The sequence below is a fragment of the Anolis carolinensis genome, chromosome 1 (assembly GCF_035594765.1).
Source record: "Anolis carolinensis isolate JA03-04 chromosome 1, rAnoCar3.1.pri, whole genome shotgun sequence".
Classification (NCBI taxonomy): domain Eukaryota; kingdom Metazoa; phylum Chordata; class Lepidosauria; order Squamata; family Dactyloidae; genus Anolis; species Anolis carolinensis.
In genome coordinates this window covers 78,627,643-78,643,092 of record NC_085841.1, presented here as the reverse complement: position 1 = coordinate 78,643,092, position 15,450 = coordinate 78,627,643, and positions in this window count along the sequence as shown.

Sequence of the window (15,450 nt, the reverse complement as noted above, 5' to 3'; positions counted from 1 at the left end):
GTAAATGTTGTGTATGTGAATGTATATGTTCTAAAATAAAATATATATTATAAAAAGTAATATTATAGTTACCAATGCGATGCCCCCTGAGTAATGCCTAAGGAGTAATGAATGAAAAATAATACCTAATGAAAGAGGGGGGGGGGAGAGAAGCCTACCTGTGAAAGCATATACCAAAGAAGAGATATTAGTCTCTTAAGTGCTTTACTGTTTTCATTGCAACACACTTATGAATTGACCTTTCCCATCCCAAAATTCTTATGAACAAGGATGTTCAGGACTGCCGCAGCATTCAAAATCTCCTCATGATAGAAATAAGTGAGGTGGCATTTATTCAGATTCAGTTGATTCACTTTTAGCTCAGAGGAGAGCAACTTATGAGTGAACCAAGCACGAATGTGTCACCATTTTGAGTGGCCTTATCTTTCCTTGAAAATGTCACAGGCGCAGGCTGCGCCAATAACTAGCAGCTGAAAGGGGAAGAAAAGATTCCAGGGAAGCGAAATGCATGGCCTTGGTATGCCTCTCCAATCTTTTTCCATCAGGCAGAAGAAAATTAAAGAGTCTCCTCTCTTGTTATCTTAGGAAAGGTTAACAGTTAATGAAGGCAAAGGGATCAGGATTGATAAGAATAGAAGCAGCACAAAACACTGCAGTAGCCGCAGTCTCTCTCTCAGTTTTTTTAAAAGGTCTGAACAAAACACAATAAAAATGTTATCACTTCAAGGTGCCTGATTCTTTGCAAGTATACTCAGATGAATGAATAAGAGCTAAAACGCTTTTGGAAAGCAAGACTGCAATTCACAATTTAGTTTTATGAGACTACTTAAAAAAAACTCCTCATACCCAACTCTACTTGTTTCGCCTTCAAAAACTAGTCCTGCCAAAAACACAACACGAATAATGACATGCTTGCTTATTGATGTCAAGTCTATATGATGGTCTGAGATTTCAGTGCCAAAAAGCAGATATGGCCATTGTTATTTCACAGAAGGTATGCCCTGGTGATACCACAAGGCACATCCCCAGATGATGTCACTAAGCATGATACCTTAAAAGTGCACCACAGTTGCTGAGGATTATATTCAATTAAAACTCTATAAAAAAACAACATAAATGTGGCAACAATTTTTTTAAATAAATTTTTATTGCAAACATTCACTGACAGTGTGAATTACAGTGAAGTGACATATATTTAAGAATGACGAAAAGCAAAAACAAAAAATCATACAGCACACCAAACAGTTACTGGACATAAACAGAAAGAGGGAAAGAGACAAGAAAGAAGGAAGAGAAAGAGAAAGAGAAAAAAAATACACAATGTACTAAAAATGAACATAAACCGGTCCCAACAGACAACGTTACATAGTTACTGAACATAAGTATGTTAATTTATCCATATTCATAATTTCCAGAATTTTATTAAACCAAGAATTTATATCAGGTCTATTTTTTTGTCCTCCATTCTTTTGCGTATGTCATTCTCGCTGCCGTTGTGAGATAATTAAACAAAATTTCTTTATTTCTATCTTGTAAGTCCAGCATCCCTAAGAGGAAGAATTTGGGGTCTAAATTAATCTTAATTGACAGCATTTTTGTGTTCTTTGTTGTATTTCTTTCCAAAATTCTTTGGCTCTCTCACAGGTCCACCAGCAATGGAAGTAGGTACCTTCATGCTCACCACACTTCCAACGTTTGTTTGAGGGTTTTTTTTATAGAATTTAGATAGTTTTTGGGGAGTTTCCATCTATGGAAAGTTTTTAACCAATTTTCTTTGAGGTCCGCCGAATACATATATTTTAGTCTATAGTTCCAACATTTCGCCCACTCCTCTATTCTGATTGGCTTCCCTATATTTTTTGCCCATTTGATCATCCACTCTTTGATGAATTACTGTTCTGTTGCCCATTCTAATAGGTTTTTTTTTGTAACTTTTAGTTATGATTTTTATATTCTGATTGTGTTATTTTGTCCCAAAAGGTTTCTTTATCTTCGAATCCTATTTTCTTGTCTTTATTAAAATGGTCCTTAATCTGTACATACTGAAACCACCTTATGTTTTTAAATTCTTGATTTATCTTTTCATGTGTTTTTAGTTTGTAGTTTCCTTTCTCCTTAATTAAGATGTCTTTGTATTTTGGGCAATTTGCCCCTCCCATTTCTCTTCTTTGACAGGGGGGTTCTAGGGGGGTTACCCATAGAGGAGTTTTTGAGAATAATTTTCCCTTGTGTTTCTCCCATACTTTTATTAGGGATGAACGAATGAAGTGATCTCCAGAATTCTTTTCTATTCTTCTTTTCTCATACCACAAGTAGGCATGCCAGCCAAACCATAAGTCTACCCCCTCTAACGTTAGTAATTTGGTTTTTTTTTTTTTTTAGCTTTGCCCAATCTCGAATCCACATTAAGCAGCAGGTCTCGTGGTATAGTTGTAATTCTGGTAGGGCTAGTCCACCTCTTTTTGTTTCATCTATCATAGAAGTTCTTTTAATTCTCAGTTTTTTGTTTGACCAAATAATTTGTTTATATCTTTGTTCCATTTTTTAAATCTTTGTGTGTTTCTAATTATCGGAATACATTAGAAAAGAAAAAGCATCTGGGGTAAGATTGTCATTTTGACTACTGCCACTCTCCCCAGTAGTGACAGTTTAAGTTCATTCCAATTTTCTAGGTCTTTCTGAATATCTTTCCATTTTGAGTAATAATTATTTTCTATCAGTTGTGAGTTTTTAGCCATTAATGTTATTCCTAAATATCTTATCTTTTTGCTAATTTTGATTCCTGAAGCTTCTGTCAACTCAGATTGTCTTTGTCATATTCTTTGTCAGTAACATAGTTTTGTCTATATTTAAGTTCCTTTTTAATTTTTGTGCCTTTTAACTGTGTATCTTCCCTTATAGTGTTAAGTAGTATTTCTAATGCAAAAATAAATAGTAATGGGGAAAGCGGGCAGCCTTGTCTGGTTCCTTTTGAAATTTGGAAGAATTTGGAGTCTACTGTATTTATTCTTATTTTCCCGTCTTGTTTGTCGTAAATTCTGTTAATTGCCTTGTTAAATTTAAAACCCATGTCCAATTCTTTAATTAGTAGTTTTTTAAAAATCCCAATTTAAATTATCAAATGCTTCTTCCATGTCAATCCCCAATAATGCTATTTCTTTATTGCTTTTTTCATAACATTCAATAATATTTATAATTTCTCTTACATTATCTTCCAGTTGTTTCCCTGGTAAGAACCCCGTTTGTTCCTCCTCAATCCACTCATTCAAAAATTCCTTCATCCTGCCGACTAGTATACCTGTGAATATTTTATAGTCTTGGTTCAATAGTGAGATGGGCCTGTAGTTTTTCACATTTAGGGGGTCTTGGCCTTCTTTGTGAATCACTGTAATGGTAGCGAATCTCCATGAATCCGGTATCTCATTGTTGTCAAGAATCCTATTCATAATTTTTTTCAAGTGTGGGGTTGGTTCTTCAGTAAAGACCTTATAGTATATCCCTGTAAGTCCATCCGGACCTGGTGCTTTATTTCCATGAATTTTCCTAATTAGTCTTTTCAGTTCTTGTTCCCAAATTTCTTTGTTTAATACTTCCCTTTGTTGCTCTGTTATTTTTTCTAATTTTGTTTGCCTATGAATATGGATATTTCTTCCTTTCTTATTTGATCCTTAGTATAAAGTTTATTATAAAATTTATTGAATTGTTTGGCTATCTCCTGTTCGGTAATATATTGCTTTCCTTCCTATTGTATTTCTGTTATGTATTGGGTCTGTCTTTTTTTTTCTAATCTTCCAGGCTAGCCATCTGCCTGGTTTGTTTACGTGTTGAAATTGTTGTTAATTTATAAACCTGGGTTGTTTTTTTTCTAATTCTTCTATTTCTAAATATATTTTTTGTTTATTCAGGATATCTAAGAGAAGAAAATACCTTTTCCTTACTGAAGAATTAAAAAAGAGACAGATTCGGTTTAGATGGGAGAGAAAAGAAGGCATTAAGACAACTTACAAACAAGAAAGGTATTGGATTACATCTGAAGTAAAGGCAAAGGAATTATATAAAAAAATAATGAAAGAGACAATGAAACCACCAAAAATGAACAAGACAGCGAGAAAAAGAGCTAGGACAATATCCCCCGAAAAGGCTGAGATTAAGACCAGACCGCCACCCCCAGATATGGGGAAACTGGATGAAAAAGAAGATAACCAAGGTTAACCCATGGAGTTAAAATGTTATGTAAATAATATTAACAGTTTAAACTCTCCTAATAAAAGAAATAGATTATTCAATTATCTAAAAAAAATGTAAATTTGATGTAGTGGCCCTTCAGAAAACACACATATTGCAAAGACACACAACACATTTAATTAACAGAAATATTGGCAATGAATTCATCTCATCAGCAATGAAGAAAAAAAGGTGTAGTAATGTATATAAATTCCAAATTGATATCAGAATTGGCCTTCAAAGATGATGAAGGAAGGATGATTGGTGTAAAAGTAAAAATTAATAACAAGATATTATTATTATGCAATGTCTATGCCCCAAATGTTTCAAAAACAAGTTTTATCAAAACATTAAAAGAAAAAATATTGGAACAAGAATTCGAGGAATTAATCATCATGGGAGATTTCAATGGGATAATAGACCCCGAAATTGACAAAAAAGGGGACCCAAAAGGGAGAAAGAAAACGAAAACAGGAAAATTACCGATAAACTTTTTGAAATTTTTACAAAATTGGGACATAAAGGATGCGTGGAGAATCCACCATCCAAAAGAAAAAGACTACACCTTTTTTTTCAAACAGACACGGGACATTGTTCCGAATTGATATGACATGTATGTCAACATCATTAATACCCAAGATTTCAAAAATCAAAATATTACCAAGAAGCCATTCAGACCACTGCCCTCTAGAATTTATAATAAACAAAACTCAGAAATCATGGTCATGGAGACTTAATGGTAACTTGTTAAAATCAGAAGAAGATATTAAGAAAAACAAAAAAAATCCTTATGGAATACTTTAGCATAAATGATTCTGATGAGGTATCACTGCAAATAATCTGGGATGCCAGTAAGGCTGTCATGTGGGGACATTTTATACAACAAAATGCCCAAAGAAACAAGCAGAGAAGGGAAGCCCTTAACAAAGTTTTAGACAAAATTAAATCTGGGGGGAAAAAAATAAAAGAAAATCCAAGTGATAAAAGAGTGAAACAAGAATTAAATAGCCTGAATAGACTAGACAACAAATTATGAATATTTATTTATTTAAAATATTTTTGCCCAGCTTTTCTCTACCAAGCAGACTCAAGGCGGCTTACAACAGATAAAACCATACAACACAAAGTTTAAAAACGTAGTTAAAATTACAATTACATCAATCCCTTACCACCAGTCCTTACTGGTCCCCATAATGATGTACAAATGATTGACATGTTAAAATCCATCAAACTCTGTAAAATTCACCCTAGCCCTGACACATTCCATCTTTATTTAAAAGCTTTTTGAAATAGGAAGGTTTTTCCCCCTTCCGGAAACTCAGTAGGGATGGAGCAGTTCTTCCAGAAGGGAGTTCCAAAGTGCTGGTGCCTGTCTGAGAAGGACCCTTCTGCCTTATGCTTATGCTTTAGAAAAGGCCCGAGTGGAGATAAGCGTCTCCCCCCTTGATCTCAAGGCTTGCCCCAGTTTATAGAGGGCAGTAGTTCTCAACCTGCTGTCCCCATATGTTTTTGGCCTTCAGCTCCTAGAAATCCTAACAGCTGATAAACTGGCTGGGATTTCTGGGAGTTGTATGCCAAAAACATTTGGGGACCCCTGGTTGAGAACCACTGATATAGGGGGACACAGTGTTCCCGGTAGACTGGGCCGAAGCCATATCCCAGACTTTGTACTAGTTAAGGACATTGAAGGAATTGACATGACTTATATCCTGTTTTTCTCCCAAATAGGACTCAAAGCAGCTTTAAAAGTATCGAGACCCTATTTCGTTAGTTGATTGAACAATATTCTCAGTAAAGTTTAAACAACTGGTCCACTATATAGTCACAATTATTTTAAAAATAAATTTGTGATTTGGTGGCACTGTTACCATCAGAATAACTGGGGAAAGGGATTTCATTCTCATAGAATGATGAAACATCTAGTGAATATCAAACAGGCAGCCTTGTTAAAAGCAAAAAGATGTACCTTTGTTATCTATATATTTCATATTACAGGAGTATTTACAGTAATGTGGATATGAGACATTTATAATAATAGCTACAGTGGACAGCCAATAAGTTTCACAGAAATATAGGTGATCCTGAAAAATACTTGAGTGCATTAGTGACTCTAGGAGATTATATCTGCCACCATGACCTTCAAACCAGGATCTGCTGTGCACAGCTATCCAAAACTCCGTAAAGTCTTCAACAGGATATCAGCTGGATTCAGTGGAAATAAAATGAACTTAAACCTGTATTGTTGTGGATTAAACCTGCATTACTGTGGACCAGGCTGCTAGGTAACTATTTTAATGTAGAATGTATTTTTTAAATGATTTGTTGTTAGATCTCAGCAGAATTAAAATTCAATAAAATGCCCTGGTTTATTGTTTCTCTGTTCAACATTGATATGTTAATTTTAAAATTATGCTCATTATTTTACTATGAATTGTGTGCCACCTTGAGGAAATACATTACAGTTTTAAAAGGCACACAATGCATTTCTTAATTAAAGAATATTTTCAGAGCTGCACTACAACATATCACCACTGTCATCATTTTTGGCAAGAGAAATTCTGCAACCTGCTAAATTTCATCACATTATACCTTTGGTTTCTATATGTCTGTCTGTAGCCTGGAAACATCTGTGGTGAAAGAGCATGAGTAGTTCTTTGGAAATATTTATTCCTGTTCCTCAAAATGGTTATAGCTACTTGCAGGTGGTCATGGAGGGCTAGATATATCAAAGTGTCTGTTGTCCTTTTTCACTCAGAACAAGGACAGAATGGATATAGATCTCACTGTGCTGCATTTTCCTACACATTACATACATAAACACACATATTATATTATATTATATTATATTATATTATATTATATTATATTATATTATATTATATTATATTATATTCAGTCTTTCCACCAGTGGAGTCCCAAGGCTGCTTACTATTTACAGTGATACTCACACTTAAGTCCTCCAGATGTTTTCAACTTCAACTCCTAGAAACCAGAGCCAGTTTGACCAATGTTCAGGGATTCTGGAATTTTGGAAATTGAATGTTCAAGATATCTGGAGGATCACAGTTTGAGAATGATTAAATTAAAACAAATTTCAGCTAAAAACTAGTGGATTTTCAAAAAGAATTAATTCGCCACCAAAACCATTTAGAAATATATAGCACACAAGGACACACTCTTCTGCAGCAATCAGTTACGGTCATTCCCTGTTTAAATGAGAGCATTTGCCTGCCGATAGAAGGAAAGTAAAGAGGGGAGCAACAAGGCCTCCCATGGAATGGAGTTCTATAGTCTGGAAGTAGCCACCAAGAAGATGGTCCCTCATCAAACTTACCAAATGTGTATCTATGAGTGGTGGTACTTTCCGAAAGCCTTCCCCTGATGATCACAAGATTTAAGCAGTGTTATTTATTTATTGACGGAGGAGGTAGAATCCATTTAATAATGCATTTAAAAATGATTAACTTCATTTTTGGCACCCAAAAATGGCTAAACCCTTTCTCTCCTCTCTCTGAGCTTGGGCTTCTGAGTTACACCCCTTCCTCTAACAGGATGTTTTGGTAACTGTTGATGAAGGATGTCAAATATTTGCCATGCAGAGTCTGTCTTGCGTGTTTTATAATGTTAATTTATGCCTCTACAAATGCTGTGGGAAAATGCAGCCTCTCATCCCAGTTCACCAAGTAAGACAAGGAAAATAAAAGTTCTATGCCTACAAAATTACAAAGGTCAGCTTAATTCCCTGTGATGTGATGACTCAGGGCACTCTGTACATTTATAATATCAGCCAGGATGCTTTATGTCTTTGAAGTTGAAACATCTAATAAAAACTACTCAAGAGGAAGAGTTTTACTTGTAGTTGATTGGAGGCAGCCTTGCTATCTCTGAGGAAAAGAAAACCACTGGATGCCTCATGTTTTCAACTGGGTAGAACACCATTTTCCTTTCTCAGAAACAGATGGTGCCTGTCTGCTTCTCTATGGCTTCCAACACACTCCACCGCAGTGTAATCCATGCTTTTATTTTTGCAAAGACATAGCTTTGGAATTTGTTTTCAATAGTTTGGCTGAGATCTGGAAGATGTCCCTCTAAGCATGTGCATTGCAGCTTATTTTTACCATCAAGCACAAAGCCAGTTCCCACTACACACTGAGGGCTCTTTCATACTACACAGCTATAACGTTATGATTCTGCTTTATGGCAATGTTATATGGAATCCTGGAGTTTGTCGTTTAGGGAGAAACATTGGAAATCTTAGCCAGAAAACTTCAGTGCAGTGGTTCCCAACCTGTACTTCCCCAGGTGTTTTGACCGACAACACCCATACATCCCAGCCAGTTTACCAGCTGTTAGAATTTCTGGGAGGTGAAGCCCAAAAGATCTAGGGACTCACAGGTTAAGAACCACTGCTCTAATGCTTACCCAAACCACAAATCCCAGGATTTCATCAAATGTCATGATAGTGGTTAAGGTGCAATCATAATGCTATAACTGTATAGAAAGAGTAGTCCTGTGAGCAATGTGCAACAACTTCTTGAGGAGGAAAGTGATGAGTGGAAAAAAAGCAGAACTGGTTCTAAGAATTTACATTTTCGGAGTTCAGACATCATTAAAGGACCTTTTCAAGACTGAAGTCTCATTCATTAGTTAGCTGATTAAATAACTGTTCAGCTGCAAGAAAAAGGACAGCTGAGAACTGTGGAGATGATTGGAGAGGAAAGAGAAAAAAACAAACAAGGATGGAAACAGATAAAGAAAGATAGCATTGTGTGTTGAGCCCTTCCCCTGAAGGTTACCAGAGAAGGAAAGCTTCCAGCCACAAGGGAAACTGTGTTCTGAAACCTCAAGACAAATTATGTTAAAGCCCTGATCTTTCTTTGTTGCAGCTGTTCTAATGCTGTATTTTAGAGTTGATACCTGGGCAGAACCTGAGAAGCAAAGGCAGAGCTGTTCCCAAGGACAATAAAGGAAGCAGGAAGCCCTTCTTTGGAAACAAAGGAGTGGACTGGGCAGTGCTGTACATTTACCATACAGTATTTCACAGGTAGCAAGTGACCAAATAACATAGGAATGTGGTCAAGATGCAAATGTGTTTAGTGAGAAAGAACACAAACGTTTGCTTTTGTCTAGGACTTCAGGAAAGGGCAAGATTCTAATCTATTCCCCTTTTCTCCACTCTGCTGAATTAGCTGAATGCAAACTACTTTAGTATTTTGAATTCAGGGGCCACCCAGACATTACCTTTATTACAGGAGCTCCCACAGCAAGCAGGAGGGTGGCAGACCCCGTTCCCTGTAAACACAGAAGCAATAGCTGCAAATGGCAAAAAATTGAGAGATTTGCAGGTGAGGGAATTCTGAACCGGAAATCTGCACCTTCCAATGCCTGTCTGTTCCTGCACTCAGAAAGCATGGGATTTTTAATCTTGGCTTTTTCCCAGGTTTCAAATGTCTGTTCCTGCTTTGTCAGTTCTGACAGATGTCCTGCAGCAGCTATCTTGGGGGCTGCAAAATCCCGGGGCAAAGGCCTGGGAGTTGCAGGTTTACAGCCTTCTCTGCAAAATGGTGCCCGCCTCACCAAACTAAAACAACTACAGTGCAAAATGGGCTTGTGAAGGAGAGAAAGGCTACCTAAGTACTAAATATATGGTATAAATATTAAAATAAATATAGTGTCCCTACTTTGTGGATTTTCACTTATTGCGTGTGGTCCTGGAACGTAACCCCCGCGATAAGTAAGGGTACACTGTATACTGTTTTGAACTATACTGGTTTGACCATTTTTACTGCTTTGCTTACATATATCCTTCATTAAACTGCTTGCTGATTTTACTGAACAGGTGTGGTGGTTAAGAACAGAGGTGTTCCTGCCCTGGGATACAACAGCTTACTTCAATGACCCCAAATTCAGTTCAGAGAACAAAAGCAGTTTATACTCAAGTTAGTAGGAATGAAAGGAGTGCCATCCTGCTCTTCCTATTAGGCTCAGGCAAAAGCAAACTGCTGGCACCCCTTCTAGAATGAGCTTTTTTTTTCAATAATAAGTTTTACTTGGTAATTTTGACTCCTGTCCACACTCTTCTGTTTCCTGGTCCCTGTGTTCATATTTGAAATATTGGAGGATAATCAATTCTGCAAGCTAATAAAAGATGTGACATTCAAATCAGGGATCTTCCAGATTTGGAGCGCAATCTCTTGAGCCTGGCACTACACCCGCTCTCACAACTGTAGCCCAGAGTGAAGTTAAACAAGGCCAAGGCATCGTCCTCAATCATGTGTACACATACAAACACAACCCTTAGCCCATAGTGCTCTGGGGAGTGGGGGTGGCACTAGGCCTTGTGACCAGAGTAAAGCAGCTTGGTGCTCCTCTTGCGTCGTGGCCGTGCGGAGAAGGCAAAGCCTCTCTCTGTCACCCTCTATCTGTCTCTGGCTGAGATTAATCACACACTCCCTGCACATTGCTCAGCCTCAGGCTAAACAGCTCATGGAAATTCAAGCACTGTTTAGTCATAGTTGGAATATGATCTGTGAGGGCATTGTGTGTGCATATGTGTGTGTGGCCAGGGCCTTTGCCATTATTGCAGCCTGGGTCTTGGTTTTTTATTTTTGTTTCTTGCTAATTATTTTTATGTCTGGAGTGAACTGTTAGGGAGAAAAGTCGGGATGCTACAGGCAAGAGGGAGCCCTGCATGATTAAAACATCCACTACCATGCCGGCTCTGCGCGGTGACACATGGTCACAGTGAGCAGTGTGTGGCTGTGAGCATCGATAGACTCAGTGCGTCACAGCCAACAGCCTGGAGGTGACTGGAGTTTGGGTTTTGCAAACATTGCCAAGCCTCTGGGATGGATTTATTTTAGGGTTTTGCTGAAGAAGTAAAATTAAACATTAAGAAAGGCAACCAGGCATATCTGCCTTTAAACAAGCAGAGAGGACTGGAGAGAATATCTTTCAAAGTATTTCAGTTTAATATGTATAATAAAATAAAATGCTAGCATTGTTTGTACTCCACAATATCAACAGTTTCTGCTCTCTTTGCATCATTGTCCATCTCCCTTATGAGACGTAGCACATGTCGTGTACCTGGGTGTATGTGTGTACTCATTGATTTAATGCAGAAGGAAAGTGCTGCATACATGCCTTTGGACCAGACTCAGAAAAGTAGAAATATATCCCAGGAGATTAGTTATCTGTTCATAGTGTCTACCATGGCTGCGAGTGGTCTAAACTTTCTGCTTCTTGAACAATTATCTGAATAGCTAGGCAAATAAGAGAGATACACAATTCCCTTTCCGTTCCATTGCCAGTTGAGCAAACAAATTGGCCATATTTCTTTTCAGACACTGCTGCATGTGCCAATTTATGAGTCTACTATTGCTGAGTAAGATTTGTGTTTGCACATTCGTAGGGCTGCAGAGGGAGCAAATCCCATAAATGCAGTGGGGCTTACATCCAAATTGGCATACCTAGGATGGATTGCATAGGTAATTTAATTTTTAAAGAACAATTTAAAAAGCAATATTAAAAGTGACCTTTTTTCAAAACCTGTATTTGATGCAAAAATCATAGGTGTCCGCTCACACAGACAGCCTCCGGCCTCCACATACAGGTTATAGTTCCCAGTGCTAAGGAGCCACCAAGTCACTCCTGTCCACTGACACTGAAGTTACAGCGAGCTCCATAAACATGTAGCCCAACCCCTGGCAATGTCCTTCCCAAACACTACGGCCCACCACCCATGGAATGCTTTCATTTGGGGACCATTTCATCCTAGATTTTGCATTTTCCTCCACCACAGGCAGGCATCTCAGGGTTCTCCATTGGTGTGAAATTTGCATGACCCCGCCTACTGCCCCATCCCTTTCAAATCTGTCTGCATAACAAACACAGCAGAACTTAGCAGAAACTAAACTTACTGGAGGAGTTTGGGGGATTGACTCCACATGGTGAAAGTTGTAGTTCACCCTGCATCAAGTCAGAGCACTGTGACTCCTACTGGGGAATTTAGAGGAGTTGTAGTACACCTACACCAGAATGCTATGAACCCAAGCAATGATGGCTCTGGGCCAAACTTGCCATTCATACCTGATATGCCCAGATTTGAAAACTGGTGGGTTTTGAGGGGAATTGGCCTGGACATTTGGGAGTCGTAGATACTGGGATTTATAGTTCACCTGCAATGAATGAGCACTCCGAACCCCTCCGATGATGGACCAGGACCAAACTTGGCACACAGAGCCCCCATAACCAAAAGAACATATTGGACAAATTTGGGGGAAAGGGAGTTATAGTCCACCTGCATCCAGAGAAACAGTGGCCTCCACTGAAAATGGACCAGAAGTAAACTTTGCACAGAGAAGCCTCATGACCAACTGAACATACTGCAGGGGTTTGTGGGAATGGGTCTTGATTTTGGGAGTTGTCGTTCACCTGCATCCAAAGACCACTGAACCCAGCCTACGGCGGATCTGGACCAAACTTGGCACACAGACTCAGCATAGCCTACTGTGGATACTGACAGATTTTTTGGGACAATTGCCCCAGGAATCTGGGAGTTGTAGTAGTTCTCCCCCCTCCAGAGAGCATTGCAGCCAGGCAATGACCAGCCAATGACAGATCTGGACCACACTTGGTACACAGACCCAAAATGGCCAACTTTGAATACTGGCAGGGTTTTGGGGAGGATTGACCCACGATTCTGAGAATTGTAGTTCACCCACTCCAAACTGAGAATACCTAACAATCAAAGACACATAATGCCTTTTTCAAATAACCTGGGCATCGGCGGGTTCCCAGGCTAGTATTTTATAGAGGAAACAAACAACATTTTTAGTATTAGAATAATGTCATCCAAACTAATCTATAGATGTTTGATCTTTCCTGTATATCTATCAGACTTATAATCAAACCAAATATATTTTGGTTCTGTTTAATAAGATGACAATTTATGGTGTTAGTCATTAGCAGATTGGTTGAATCAGGAATGCTTGAGTGACATTGATTACCTTGCTTCTTTCTATTATGGCATTTGATCTGATTTTGGGAGAAATACATTAATTGCTTTGGTAAATAACTTGCATTGGGATAGGAATGGAAGAATGGAGTCCTATTCCTTTTCCTGTATGTGTGCTTCTGCATTGCTTTGTTGGGCTGCTAGTTTGCAGAAAACTTGGCCATTCAGAATATTTTACCAAGGAACTCTTCCTTTTTGACCTTTCAGGATATTAAAGGGTCTCAAGCTGTGTCCTCAAGAGTATAAAAAAGTTAATTTTTCAACTGCAGGTGTTTCTGTGGCAGACTACCACTTCTTCATGTTGAGAGAGAAATTTTGGGAGCTGTAGACTCAGCCCTTCATAGCTACATATTCAGCAATCAATGGCTTGAATATATATATATATATATATATATATATATATATATATATATATCCAAAAAGCCAACCTTGATTTTTCTATTTTATATAAGGGACACCATTTTACTATGCCATTGTATACAATGGGACTTCTACGGATCCTGAAACCAAACCTCTGTGGATGCCAAGGGCCCATTGTAGTTCAAAAACTTTTCAAAGTTCCATGTGTGCCTGGTGCTCTGTAATATATATGTTAAATAGTTACGGGAAGAACTTATTTTGATGTTAGTGGCCTTAGCTATCCATATGTATAATTAGAGCTTGAAACCAATCCTTTTTGGGGCTGTAACATTTAGAATCTGCCCAAACATATGCATACACATAGAGACAAAACCCTCTTCCAAGCATTATACATAATTAATTGAGATATTTTTGGCAGCCTCTGCAGGCACTGTAGGAGCAAGCAGTCTCTGTTTGTGAGGAAGGAGTGTGGAGACCAAGCATGTTATGTCTGCCTCTCCATTGCTGCTGCTATCATCCTCCAAAGAACTTTGCAGGTGGAGATTGTCCAGCCCACTGTTGCAAGTTCATAAGTTTTGACAGTTACTGCAAAAAACTTTTTAGGCCAAAAGGAAGGTATCTAATATTTTAAGAAATCAACACACTAGTGATTTTGATTTTGCCTTCCCTCCAAAATACCAGATCATGAAAAATTTACAGTGTAATATGTTATTGCTATCTAGTCAAAGTCCAAAGCTTGCATCAGACATTCAGATACGGTATATTCCTCTGAACACATTCATAATATGTGGTATGTTACAAAGAACAATTTAAAATAGTTACAGCTTCTGTTGGACTGTTATAAAGTTCATACTTCCTGGCCTTAACAAGAGAAATCCCCTCCCCCTATTTATGATTAAACTGTGTTCAGGTCTTATAAATAGACACTCCAGGATTAAACACACAGGCACTCACAGGAATTAAAGCAACCGTATGCCAGTTTGCTTAATCCTGCTACATTGCATAATCATTGCATAGAGAGGTTGCCAAAAACATTGCTGGAGTGCTTGAAATAAAGAATCAGTGCTCTTAACAGCACATTAGCAGATGCTATTTGTCTTCCTCTTTGCTTCCTTCACCATGTGCTAATATGAACTTTTCATTCCTAAAGTTGTTGGTTTAAGTCCAGCACAGATTGAGAGTGTCAAAATGGAATAAGCTGTATTTCTACAAAATGGGACGTGTACAGCTAAGGAATCTGCAGTAAGAATGGATGAGGACAATTATTAGAAATCTCAAGGAATAATTACATTAGAAGAAAGCAACTATGGCCCTTCAGATGAGTTTTGGACTGTATGTCTTCTCATCATTCCTCCCCATTGCAACTATGCTGCCTATGGCTGAGAAGGCTGCAGTCCAACAGGTTGCCTCCACCTGAACTACATATAGGCAAATTCAGGAAGCAAACCGGTTTTGTTTTTAAGGACTACTGGAATCTCACAGAGAACAAATGTGGCCCCAAAAGAGCAGAGTCTTAATAGGTCAGTTCTATTGTGTTTTAGCGTATTGTTATTGCTTGTGGTTTATACTGTTTTAATTCTTTTAATTTGCCTTTGTTTGTATTGTTATATTGTGTGTTGAGGCCTTGGCCTTTGTAAGCCGCATCGAGTCCTTCGGGAGATGCTAGCGGGGTACAAATAAAGTTTAATAATAATAATAATAATAATAATAATAATAATAATAATAATAATAATAATAATAATAGGCCAAGAAGACAGTCAAATGTCAGCTGGTAAAGGTAAAGGTTTCCCCCAGACATTAAGTCTGGACTCTGGGGGTTGGTGCTCATTTCCGTTTCTTAGCTGAAGAGC